Source organism: Vicia villosa, unplaced genomic scaffold (assembly GCF_029867415.1).
Source record: "Vicia villosa cultivar HV-30 ecotype Madison, WI unplaced genomic scaffold, Vvil1.0 ctg.001841F_1_1, whole genome shotgun sequence".
Lineage (NCBI taxonomy): Eukaryota > Viridiplantae > Streptophyta > Magnoliopsida > Fabales > Fabaceae > Vicia > Vicia villosa.
Window position 1 is genome coordinate 441,110 of NW_026705744.1, and position 12,846 is coordinate 453,955.

A 12,846-nucleotide genomic window follows, 5' to 3' on the forward strand; every position below is an offset into this window, starting at 1 on the left:
AAAATTTGTCCTATTCGCGATCCCGATTTATTTCCTTTCATTCTTCAAGGCTCCAACAGGTATAATTCTTAAATTAGAGTATATTTTTAAACAATTTTTATGGGGGATGTGAGGAGGAGAGGAAAATCAACTGGGTTAGTTGGGACAAGGTTTGTAAACTTATAGTAGATGGTGGGTTGGGAATTCGAAATTTGAGAGCTTTCAATGAAGCCTTATTAAGCAAGTGGGCATGGAAAGTAAAAAAATAAAAGAGGGGTTTGTGGTTTAAAGTTTTGGTTAATATATATGGTGAGTGTAATGATGGAGTTGATTCAGGGGGGAGAGAGAGTTCAGTTTGGTGGAGGGATATCAATCAAATCGATATAGCCAACCTGAGTCAGCAAGGGGAATATTCTGTTAGCGAGGTGTATGAAGATTTAGTGTCGTCTTCTCATAGTAATTCGAATAATCCTTTGGATAATGTGTGGAATAAGATGATTCCTTCAAAAGTGGCAGGGCTGGTTTGGAGAATGCTTCAAGATAAAATTCCAACAGTAAACAATTTAATTAGAAGAGGGGTGATTGACCATAGGTTGGGCAGTTGTGTCGGAGAGTGAAGGGGGGGGGGGGAATCAGTATCTCATTTGTTTTTCTAGTGCACTGTGTTTGCAGGGTAGTGGAGTCTCATTCTTAGGTGGTTGGGAGTGAAGACAACTTTGCAATCCAACGGGTGGCGTCATATGGTTCAATTCGAAGGATTACTCTATCGAGACAAAACGACATCGCCTAAGCTTGCAGCTATTTGGTTCGCTTGCGTATGGACTATTTGGAAGGCTAGAAATGAAAAGACGCTCCAAGCCAGGGGAATAAATCTAGAAAACATGGCGGAAGAGGTGAAGTTGTTATCATGGAAATGTCTTAATATCAAGTCTGGCTCGATATTAAATAACACTTCGCAATGGTTCACGAATCCTAGAGCTTGTTTGGGTTTTATTGAGGATTGATTGTTGTAGGCGAGTTCAGTCGGATCTTGTTTATTGTTCTGTTGTGGCTCCTTTTACTGCTGTTTCGGAGGCTCATATTCCTGTATGTGATTTATCGTATTTGCTGAGTTGCTTGGTTCCGTTTTGAGCACTCTATTCTAGTATGGCAGCATGGATGGTTCAGTGAGCATTATTAAGAATGTCGTTTTTTTCTATAAAGGATGTTTGCTGCTTGGTTGTATTCTTTGACCGATTTCGAATCTGAATCGGGTGGGCAACAGTGGTGAGGAATTCTTTTTCATTGAGAGTCTGTGTGTTTGTTGTATTTTTTGGTGCTAGTTCTGTTATAGTGGTTGGTGTGGGGCTGCTAGTGGAGTATTTGACTAGTCTGTTTGTATCAGTGGGGTGTAATTTTGTATTTAGTTTTCTGGTGCATATTGTGCCTATTATGATACTGCAATGTACTCCCTCCGGCCTTATTTATAAACAAAGACTCATTTTTTAGATTCATTGAGTAATGAATAATGAATGTATCTGATCTATTATATATACCATATACATTCATTACTCAATGAACCTGAAAAAGAAATCCTTACTTATAAATAAGATCGGAGGGAAAACTTGTTGTACTTTTCTCCTAGCATGTCTCATGCTGGAGTCTTTTACTTAATATATCATCTTTTAGTTTTTTTTTTTTATAAAAAAAACTAGTCTTTTAATGGACTTGTTTAAGTTTTTGGGCCTAAGGAAAATTGGTCCAGTTTTTTTCCTTAGCACAGACCAAGAAAGTGAGAACAAAGAGTTCCCATACAATTTTCCTTCGGAATAAAACTCTCTCTCTTCTATCTGTGTTCCAAACCCTAGCCGCCGCTACCTCTCCTCTTTTCCAAAACAAATAACTAACACCGTTTTCTTGCTCATCATCGCATGGCCGTCATAATGAACCGTTTAGATTCTCCGTTCGAAGAACATAACCGTCTTCCTTCGCATTCTCCATCTTACTTCGTATGTCTTTGATGTATTTAGAAGTACTGTTTCTGTGTTAATATGTTTTGAATCATTGCTGGTTTTGATGTAAACGTTCAAAATCATAACTTTTATTTTCTCCCTTTTAAAATCCAATTATAGATCGAGTTTATCGCTGGAACGGTAAAGTTTACTTTATCCAGGGGGAAATTTCTTTTCCAAAAGTTTCTGGATTTCTTTAAATCACTAATCTTTACTTTAACAATTCACTTTTGTTATTTGTGTCCAAAAAAAATTCACTTTTGCAAAACCTATGGATTTGTATATACTGAAAACATTCTTTATTATTTTTAAAATTTGGAAACATAAATAGCATAATTTTAATTTGATTAGAGTTGTAAATATGGAAATTAAAGAAGAAAATTAAATATGGTTATTTTATTGGGAATTAATATTTTCCGGTCGGTTATAAATGATTGAATTAAGGCTAAAGTTCTATATATGACTTTGAATAGAATAATTTCTATAAATGATTGAAATTAAATGATGACATTTTAATTTCTTACACAAGATTCAAATTTCAAGATTAGTATGACTTGTGAATAGAACAATTCTTCCTAAATAAAAGTGTTAAAGTATACTAAGTAGTCCAAACTAGATTTTTCAAATCACCATGGAAAGGCTTCCAAAAATGTTGTGCTGGTGGAGCCATAGTTCATCCACCTCCAGAATTCCCAACTCTAAATTCCTCCGAGCAAGTCTATATCTCATCCCTCCCTCTTCTCAAGATGCTCAAACACGGTAAAGTTCCCTATTTTAACCTAATCAAATCATTGTCTATCCAATTTTCAAAATTAGGGTTTCATCAATTCATTTTTATTTTGTTATATCTTGAGTATAATAGGTAGGGTTGGTGCTCCCATGGTGTGGTTATGGGTTTGATGCTTGGAGAATTCGTGGATGAGTACACTGTCTGTATGGTTGATGTGTTTGCAATGCCACATAGTGGAATTGGTAAGTGTTTTTTTTTAGACTAATATGCTCAAACAAACGGGATGGTATTTTGTTTTGTTTTCTTAAAGTTTATTTATTATGTGTTCTTTGTGTATGGTTAAATTCGAGAATTTGTTTGTGTTTGTTATTGATTGTGTTTTGCAAACCAGAGATGGTTGTTGGATGGTATCATTCATATTCTGGACTTAGATGTTGGTTGTCTGGTGTTGACATCAATACACAACAGGTTCTACTACAGTCCTTCTATTTTATGTCTTGTTTATGTATATGTTTGGATTGGTGATATGTGATGAATGAAATAGAGTGGAGTGATCGGTAATCATATTCCATTGTTTAGAGTTTTTGAATAATAGATGAAGCGAGATGGAGCATGATAGATTCCTCTCCATCCAATCCTTCAATTTTCATTCTGTTCAATTTGGGTTGAATGCAATTGAATGAACTATATAGTTATGTTTCATTCCATTAAATAATAAAAAATACCCAAACAATAGAATGGTATATCTGATCCATTCTGCCCCGTACTAAAATCTGTTAAGTTCCATTTTTCTTCTCTGTTCTACTCCATCAATCCAAACATAGTTTAAATTTCCCAATACAATTGCTATAATTCTTAATATAAATTGTGTTTATTAATTTAGCATGCATTGATTTACTCTTGTAGAACAAATACACTTATGTGATTTCGCTAATATTTCATCGTTTTAATCAATAGTCTAATGACTCATCAGTCATCACTTCGACTGAGTTAATGATGGTATTTTTTGATAAACATAAACTAATATTAATTAATGGATCTTGAAAGATAGAACAAATCAATCGTCTAGTAGCCATGTGATTTGAGAATATTATTTTTAACATTTCCATTTATTCTCTAGTTTGCAATTTATTTGGTCTACATGTGCGTTTTACACGCTTCAAAAAGGACACATGCCAACTCCCCTTCTTTTTTATATGATACTCCCTCTGGCCTTAATTATAAGCAAATATTCTCTTTTTAGGTTCATTGAGTAATGAATGTATCTGGTCTACATAAAAGACCAAATACATTCATTACTCAATGAACCTAAAAAGAGAATATTTGCTTATAATTCAGGCCGGAGGGAGTAGATAATTGTCTTAGTTTGTGCTTCCAAAGATGAATTGATATAATTATAGGTAGCACTTTGAACTATTTAATTATTATTATCTAAAATTTGCAAAATTAAAGATGAGGTTAGTTAGTGGGGGCTCAAATAAATTCTCTTTACCTCCCCCTCTCAATAGCTACCCAACCCGTTAGCTACTCATCATGTTCACTAGTTAAAGAAAACGTTCATATTTTTTTTTCCCCTTTGTCTGATTTCCATAACCTCATCTTGTAGATATATTTACATAACCATTGCAACTGTTTCACTAGAGTTTTTAATTTTTGTTTTCTTCACCCTATTTTCTGTTAAGGCAAATACATTTGATTGATTACTATGCTAATGCCCATTGACTTCCATTATTCTTCTCTGTCGAAAAAATTCATAACTATTTAGAGATCGCTATCGTATCCAGACAACTATAGCACTTTTAGTGCAACTAGGTAATTATAAAACTTTTATTTGTCATTTTGTTTTGTTTTTTAGTTTTACTATTTTTTTTTAGATGTTTGTTGATTTTAAGAGTTTGATGGCAACTTCATGGCTGTTTTTTAGTATATGACCAATTTAAATTTTTGGAACTATGAGTGGTTAAAACACGGTACATGTTCCGGAGAGCATGAAGATCATAGAGTAAGGTATTATGAAGATCATAGAGTAAGGTATTAGGATTGTTCCATATACCTTACCTTATGTTTTCCAGAGTAAGGTATTAGGATTGTTCCATATACCTTACCTTATGTTTTCCAGAGTAAGGTATTAGGATTGTTCCATATACCTTACCTTATGTTTTCCAGAGCAAGTACCGTGTTTTAGTCATTGGTAGTTCCACAAATTACGATTGGTCATACGCCATTGATAGTTCCAGCCATTCAAGCCTCTAACTCAGTAGAAATCTAAAAAATAGTAAAATAAAATAAAATGATAAATAAAAGTGTTATCATTACTTGGTTGTGGTAGAGACTTCTAAATAGCTCTTAATCTATATTTTGTTTCCCACAAAATTTCTGACATAGATGAAAAAAAGGTAAAATACCAAGCCAAGGTGATCATTGTAGTTAATACTTGTTAGGGTTATGTTAGGTTCCTTTTATTTGGCTCAGGAGAGTTTACCAACCAATGTGGTTGTGTCTACATAGGTTTTTGCAAATTTCTCTAACTTGTGTTTGCTTAATTTCATTGTTAAATTTAGAATTTTGAAACTATTTATTTTTAATTTATAGTTTTGTTACATAGAATTTCTAATACCTTTGTGTCATGTTCAAATGGAAAACTAGAGCACAAACTTGCAAGTGATGGCTGTAAAAGTTATGAAGCACGAATACTTTAAAAACTAGGTCATATATAGTATCCGATATGCTCCGAAACTGCGTCGATACGTATCGAAGGAGTATATGGTTTTTTATTTTAATGACTATTTTTTTAATGGTCATTTTTAATACCCTATTTAATTCCTTTCAGAAACCTGCCATTTTTCAAGAATAGTTTAATTTCTCATAATTTATTACTACCAATTATTAATATTTTAAAATTAATTCATATTAAATATAATTTTATTTTTATGTATCATTACTTTTATTTTTTACAAGGAAGTTCTAGTTTCAATATTATAACTTGCAACCTCTTTTTCTGCAACGATTATTTTTTTCTTCTTCATAATGCCTTCATATTTTTTCATTAAAAACATTTTTTTATCATAATATAGGTATCACTTTAATATTTTCCGACTATATAGTAACCTATTAAAAATTTCATTGAGCTTGGTTTTATTAGACTATATATATATATATATATATATATATATATATATATATATCGTATCTTATCTTGTAGTTTTCAATTAGTAACGTATTGTCATATCGGATACGTATTGTATCTGATACTCGTATCATATCCGTGCTTCATTGTTGAAAAGGAAAGGTAGTCAGCGTAAGAATCTTCTAATTATAAGGTACACAATTTTGTTTAATTTGGGGAGGGGTGGGGACAATTGAACTTGGTTCTTTATGTTGAAAGGAAAGGTAGTCAGCACAAGAATCTTCCAATTATAAGGTACACAATTTTGTTTATTTTGGGGAGGGGTGGGGGCAATTGAACTTGGTTCTTTATGTTGAGATGTGTTATGAAAGTAATTGGGAAGATTTGATGAGTGGATTTGACGTTAGATGTTAGATAAAATATTGTGGGTTATCTTAGTTGGCAAGAGATATAGTTAGAAAAATGGACGATGAAATAGGCCTACCAATACAAAAATATCATTAGTCAGTGGGGAAGAAAGGAGTTATACCCTACTCATAAAACTAGTTTGGTTGCATAGAATTTGAATATTAAAAAAAATAAATTGTGCTCTTTCTAATAATGGAGTAGAGTGGAGTGGAGTGACGTAACTTAAAAAAGAGCTATCTAAAGGCTGCAATTGACTATCAATTTATGATCTGCTTATGAATGTTATTGAGATTTTGATATAATCAAATTTGTAAAATAGTTTCTGTCGTGTCAACTTTGGTACATCAATTTCACTTAATTGTTGTAAAATAGTTTATGTCGTCTCAAACATTTTGCCCCTGTCATTTAGGGCGAATTTCAAAAACAACTTTGTAAAAAAAAACACAGATTTCATCCTTGAAACATGGAGATTCTCTCGTTTTGAACCTTTGTCGATCTTGTCACTTAAAATGATGACGTGTCATTGACATGTTGGCATTTTTAATTCACGTGATATATATGTGGCATTTTTTAATATATTTATTTTAAAATTTTTATTTTTTAAAAAATATTATTTAAATTTTTTTAATTGATTTTAGAAAATAAATTTTAATTTTTTTTTAAATTTTTCACGTGGCATTTTTTTTCTTTTTTATTTATTTTAATTTTAATAACTTTTATTATTAAATTTTTAAATTTCAAAATATCTAATAATTCTAAAAAGTCTAAGAGTTGGTCTTGATGGATTTTAATTTTAATAACTTTTATTATTAAATTATTAAATTTCAAAATATCTAATAATATATAATAATTTTTAAATTTCAAAATATCTAATTATTAAATCGGCACTATTTATTTTTCATATTGATTTTACATGAGTATTATTCGACCATATTTATGTTTGATGAGTATTTTTTTTAAACTTTTGATATTAGATAATGTAATTATTAATATAATATTTAATAAATTATTCAACTAATATTTATTAGTTAATGTTAATTATTTGTTAGTGTTATTTATTTGTTAATGTAATATATTAATTGTTTATAATATTTACATATTATCTTAAATTAATTTTTACATATAATAATAAATTGAAATCAGTATATATTTGAATAAAATGGTATTAGAGATGTATTTGTATTAAGTGCTAGTATAGGAGGCTGACAGGTGGCATACCAGAATAACATATTTCTGTTATGCCCAACCAATTAGAGCCTTTTTTCTCTGAACTCACCAACGTGGTTCAAATCTGTCTCCCATGGCTTCTTCTCCTTCGCTTTCTGCGAATTTTGATGAAACACTTTCTGCTGCTGTTATGACTTTCAAACAGAAGATATCTGTCAAATTGGATGAATCTAACTACCGTCAATGGCTTCATCAAGTTGAAGGTGTGCTTCGAGGCACCAAAATGGTGCGATTCGTGGTTTCGCCCCAAATTCTTGAGCGATTTCTCTCTGTTGCTGATCGCGAAGCACAACTTGAGAATCTTGCGTATGTTAACCGGGAAGAAGAAGACGCGTTACTGTGCACATGGCTCCTTTCAACCATCTCCGATGCGCTTCTCTCTCGATTTGTTCTTCTTCGCCACTCTTGGCAAGTTTGAGACGAAATCCATCTGTACTACAACACGCAGATGAAGACGAAGTCAAGACAGTTCCGATCGGAGCTCTGATTGCTTACCAAAGGCACTCGCACCATTGCTGATTTTTTGGCGTGTGTTTGCACCGTTGTAAGTACACTCATGTCCATCGGAGATCTTGTTCTCCTCTGCGATCAAGTTGAGCTGATTCTTGAAGCACTACCAACTGAATATGATTCTGATGTGGCTGCGGTGAACTCCAGGACTGATCTCACCTCTCTTGATGAGCTTGAGTCTTTTTTTCTTGCTCAAGAGGCTCGGATTGAAAAATCTAAGATGGATATTACTGAAATTGTTGCTGTGAATCTCACTCAAGGCACTCCTCCGTCCTTCAACTCTCAGCAATCTTTTCCTGAAAGTCCAGCTATTGATGGTTACAATTCGAATCCTGGTGGACGTGGTGGTTTTCGTAGTTACAATTCGAATCCTAGTGGACGTGGTGGTTTTCGTGGTAGAGGAAGCTATCGTGGTGGTAGATTTCGAGGTCGTGGTGGACACTTTGGTAACAGAGGTTCAGTTTAATGTCAGATTTGCTACAAAACAGGTCATGAGGCTAGCTATTTCTATTTCCGTAATTCACCTGATCCTTATGCGAACTATGGAATTCCTTCCCCTTATGCTAGCGATGGTACTGCTCAATCTCATGTCTGGACTCACCCTAGCTATCGTCCATCTGCGTTCCAACAAGTGCCTTCTTAAAGGCATCCTCAAGCTCCCTATAACAGTCAGTTGAGTGCAGCAAGACCTCAGGCTTTGCTTACTGGTACAGAGGCTTCCAGTCCCTTCTATAATTAAGCATGCTATCCAGGTTTTGGAGCTACTCATCATGTGACTCCTGATCCAGCCAACCTCTTGGAAACTGTTCCCCGGCCTGGCTCAGACCAAGTCCATATTGGAAATGGTCAAGGATTGTCTATTAAATCCCTTGCTTCCTTATCTTTTCCCTCACCTTACTATCCTAACACCTCCTTAAAATTGAATAAACTCTTACTGGTTCCAGCCATTAACAAAAATCTTGTCAGTGTTAGTTAGTTTGCTAAAGACAATGCAGTGTATTTTGAATTCCATCTAATGACTTATGAAATGTCAGGCTTCCTCTAGGATCTTGTTAAGAGGCTCCCTTGGAAGTGATGGCCTTTACAAATTTGACAACTTGGAACCTGTCACTTCTCAAATCTCTCCTCAAGCTCTTTCAGTTTCCAATCTAGTTTAGCTTCTAGGCATAATTTGCCTTCCCAATGTAATAAAATCCCTAGTTTGTATCAAATCTGGCATTGTAGGTTGGGACAACCCAATCATGAAACTCTTAAGAGTGTTATATCCCTTTGTAATGTCTCTATACCTAATCAAAATCTTCTTGATTTCTGCACTACATGCTGTCTAGGCAAAGCCCATGGGTTGCCATCTCATTCTTCCACTGCTGTTTATACTAAGCCTTTAGACCTAATTTTATGTGATCTTTGGGGGCCTGCCCCTGTTACTTCCTCATGTGGATACACATGCTTTCTCACTTGTGTAGATGCATTCAGTAGGTACACTTGGATCTATCCACTTAAACTAAAATCTCACACTGTTGAGACCTTTAAACAATTCAAAACTCTTGTTGAACTTCAATTGAACCACAAAATAAAAGCTATTCAAACAGATTGTGGAGGAGAGTGTAGGCCTCTCACCTCTTACCTATCCACCCTTGGCATATTTCATAAACTAACCTGTCCCCATACTCACCACCGAAATGGCTTTGTAGAAAGGAAACACAGACATATTGTAGAAGTTGGTATGTCCTTGCTTGCTCAATCCAAACTTCCTTTAAAATTCTGGGACCATGCCTTTCTAACAGCCACATACCTTATCAATAGACTTCTTTCTGTTTCCCAACACAACAAGTCACCCTTCTTTTCTCTCTATCTTCAATTTCATGATTACAAGTTCCTAAAAACCTTTGGGTGTGCTTGCTTTCCTTTCTTAAGGCCCTATAATTCACACAAACTTGATATGCACTTTAAAAAGTGTGTTTCTTGGCTACTCTCCCACACACAAGGGGTACAAGTGTCTAGATCCTTGTGGTAGACTCTTCATCTCTAGAGATGTTCTTTTCAAAAAACTTGAGTTTCCCTATTCCAAACTATTTGTGCCAGATTCTCCCTCATTCTCTAGCCCAAACAGTCCTATCTTCTCCAGCCATAACATTCAACCCTTTTTGAGGCCTTCACCCACTACTAGTTCCTTCTACTGCTCCTACTAAATCTCAATCCTCCACTCACCATCCCTCTTTATCCTCTCCTGCTCCTACTAATCCCTCTTTAACTGAGTATGTCCCTTTCACACAACATTCACATTTATCCTCGCCTTCCCATCCTTCATCCTGATCCACTCAATCATCAGATCTTGTCCTAAACATGAATACTCCTATTCAGCTACCCAACTCCCCTCTCATCCTCACCTTCCCATCCTTCATCCCAATCCACTCAGTCATCATATCTTGTCCCAAACATGAATACTCCTATTCAGCTACCCACCTCCCCCTCTCATGTGGATTCCATATCCTCAAATCTGTCCCACTCATCTAGTCCCTCCCATTCCTCATCTCCTCTGGCAATTTTGCCTGCTCCCAGAATCCACCCTCTTAACTCCCACTCCAAGCAAACTAGAGAAAAAATGGCATAGTTCAGCCCAGACTTCAACCTACCCTTCTCCTCACTCATGTTGAACCAACCTCCTATAGACAAGCCTTGGCCATCCCTGAATGGTATGCAGCTATGCAGGCAGAATATGATGCACTGCTAAAAAATAATACCTGGACACTAGTTCCTCCTCCTGCTCACGGACAACCCATTGGTTGCAAGTGGGTATTCAGAGTGAAGGAAAATGCAGATGGTACCATTAACAAGTACAAGGCCAGATTGGTGGCAAAAAGGTTTCATCAAATAGAAGGCTTTGACTTCACTGAGACTTTCTCTCAAATGGTTAAACCTATAACTGTGAGAACAGTCCTCACACTTGCTATATCTCATGGCTGGCCCATTCAGCAGCTTGATATCAACAATGCCTTTCTCAATGGCATTCTCAATGAATAGGTATATATGGTCCATCCCCCTGGCTTTGAAAAGTCTGGCCCAAAACGGGTATGTAAACTAAACAAAGCTTTCTATGGGCTTAAACAGGCGCCAAGGGCTTGGTTTGACAGACTAAAAGGTACTCTACTGTCCCTTAATTTCACTGCAAGCAGATGTGATCCATCCCTATTTATGCTTCACACTTCCACTGACTGCACTCTAGTTCTGGTTTATGTGGATGATATAATCATCACAGGTACTTGGGCCAGCTGGATTACTTTTGGGCATAGAGGTTCACCATCTTCCTAATGGCTCTCTTATGCTGTCTCAAACTAAGTATCTAAAGGATCTTCTTCTCAAAGCCAACATGGAATCTGCAAAAGCTATTACTTCCCCTATGGCTTCTAGCACAAAATTGTCCAAGGTTGGTTCAGAAAATGTGACTGATCCTACAAGGTTTCGGTCTATAGTTGGAGCTTTACAATATGCTACTATAACCCGGCCATAAATCTCATTTGCTGTCAACAAAGTTTGTCAATTTCTCTCTAATCCCCTTGAAGTCACTGGAAGGCTGTCAAGAGGATTCTGAGATATTTACAAGGGACTCTTAATCATGGACTGCTTCTGGCTCCAAGGGACTCTTAATCATGAAAATTAATCAAGAGGATTCTGAGATATTTACAAGGGACTCTTAATCATGGAAATTAACCATTTAAAAAAAATTTACTAATAAGATATTAATGGTATGAAATGGTATGAAAATTAGGTTCTAAGTTAAAATAATGATCCATAAAAAAAGTTTAAGATATGTCAAGAACACAATCGCAAAATAGGGCCAAGTATCGATAACAGGTAAGCTTAACAACTATTTCATAGTCAATTTCACCATGCTTTGCAATTCCAGCAGCGTAGATTTAGAGGACGGGTAATTTAATTATGATATTGTGTAAATAACTAAAAAAATTGAACAATAATCATATAGATTTAATTATACTAAATAATCATACACAAAAAAGAAAAATATAATTATGAGATGAAAAAATAATGATTGATTAAACTAAAATAAATATTGTCTTGTTAGTGACCCGTGAGATAAATATATTTTTAATGTTATTAAAATTAAAAAATATATTATAATATTATGCAATTGATATGGTATAAAATTATTTAAATATAAATAAATTTAAAGTAAATTACTTAATTATTAAATAATTATACAAAGAAAAAAATTGATCCATGAGACAGAAAGAGAATAAGAAGAATTTTAACATTTAAAAAAATAAATAAAATATGTATTCTGTTGATAGTGACCCGTAAAATACAGTTTAATAACATGTAAAGTTATTTAATATTGTATAAAATATGTTTAGAAACATGTAAATTTAAAATGAATGATTTAATTATAAATGAATAATAATCATAAAAATTCAACAATATTAAATAACCATATAAAAAAGAACATGTGAGTTGGAAAAAAAATGAAAAACCGAGAACATATTATCAATTAATTAAAAAACACAATACATCTTTGAATTTATTATGATATATTGTTTTATTTTATACTAAAATATTTAATTATGATACTGAATGAGGAATTATTTGTTTTAATTTTGGTGGTTTATGACACATTAAATTTGTACAAACCGAGTAAAACCGAGAACATATTATCAATTAATTAAAAAACACAATACATCTTTGAATTTATTATGATATATTGTTTTATTTTATACTAAAATATTTAATTATGATATTGAATGAGGAATTATTTGTTTTAATTTTGGTGGTTTATGACACATTAAATTTGTACATCTCCGAAATATTTTCTGAGTTTTTCTTTTTATTCAAATCAATGATTAATCCCATATTTTACATTA

General features: G+C 33.8%; 1 long non-coding RNA gene across 1 annotated transcript; it reads left to right on the forward strand.

Moving 5' to 3' along the window:
* Positions 1 to 1,709: 1,709 nt before the first annotated feature.
* On the forward strand, positions 1,710 to 3,960 carry LOC131636829 (uncharacterized). The gene is made up of 3 exons (XR_009294188.1): positions 1,710 to 2,729; positions 2,833 to 2,942; positions 3,092 to 3,960. It is a non-coding gene; the product is annotated as an uncharacterized LOC131636829 (long non-coding RNA).
* Positions 3,961 to 12,846: the final 8,886 nt, after the last annotated feature.